Below are 1,081 nucleotides of genomic sequence, written 5' to 3' on the forward strand. Positions count from 1 at the left end.
ATGGGGGGGGGGGGTTGAGTTCTGCTTGGTTTGCACACTTAGCTAGTTTTGTGACTTTGAACAAGTCATTTTTCCTTTTTTTTCTCATCTCTGAAATAAATGCTCTTGAAGATCCCTTAAAGTCCAAACAGTGTAGGCTTTTATGAGTCCTATTTCATGCAGCCTGCTATGGAAGAGGCACTAGATTAAAGTTTTACAATGAATTTAAAAATACATGTATCCAAATTACTAGTTTGAGAATTTGCCAGAATACCGTATTTTCTTTACTAACAAAAGAATTTTTAAGGACATGCGGGTGGGATTGAGAACAGTTTAGTTACATTCACCCACAGTCAGCTGACACCTAGCTGACTGGGGAGAAGTCATGTGTTTTGAATATAAGAATAGGCACTTTCAGATGTTCTGAGTGCCAGTAATTAGAGTCAGCCTTAATCCACGGTGCTAAAAATAACCAAACATACCTTTCTTCTTACTAGCCTTTTAGTAATTTTACTTCAGATTTAGACTTACAAATATCTACTAAGAAAACAAAATGAGCTCATAATTGAATTTTTTAAAAAGCATTTGGTTAAAAAAATAGGGAGTATGCTTCAGGTTCTCTTGGTAATCTCTTACTAAATCAGCATAACAACATTTACTTCACTCCCTCTTCAAACCTCTGAAAATATTGCTTATTTGGTTTTAATTTTTGCCAGGTGCAGGGTTACTTTAATACAGTTCCTGGTTATTGTTTTTAATATAAAACGTGGGCTTTGGAGTCAAATTGATGTTCCCGGGGAGATTACTCAATTAAGCCTGGGTGTCCTGTAAATGCAAGTAATAATGGTATCTTTTCTGGAAGCCGTGAAGATTATAATGGTAAAATATGCAAAAGCCTTAGCTAATATTTAGTGTCTCATCCAGAGGGAGGACTTGGTGAATGTTACCTGTTCAGTAAACTTTCTGTAAAGTGGTGTCTTATAATCCTGTTAACTAGCTGTTCACCTACAGCAAAGAATTTGTTTACTTTGATGGCTCTTTTTCCATTCTGAGTGAAAGCAAACATTTAGGTAGAATTGCAGGCTTTTTAGAACATTATCTG

The 1,081-nt window shown here is 35.6% G+C and overlaps 1 protein-coding gene across 1 annotated transcript in view; it reads left to right on the top strand.

The window, feature by feature from the left end:
* AP1S2 (adaptor related protein complex 1 subunit sigma 2) overlaps positions 1 to 1,081 on the top strand; it is a 25,450-nt gene that overhangs the window by 4,141 nt on the left and 20,228 nt on the right. The gene's annotated exons all lie outside the window — the stretch shown is intronic.

This window comes from Crocuta crocuta, unplaced genomic scaffold, assembly GCF_008692635.1.
Source record: "Crocuta crocuta isolate KB4526 unplaced genomic scaffold, BGI_CrCroc_1.0 scaffold657, whole genome shotgun sequence".
Lineage (NCBI taxonomy): Eukaryota > Metazoa > Chordata > Mammalia > Carnivora > Hyaenidae > Crocuta > Crocuta crocuta.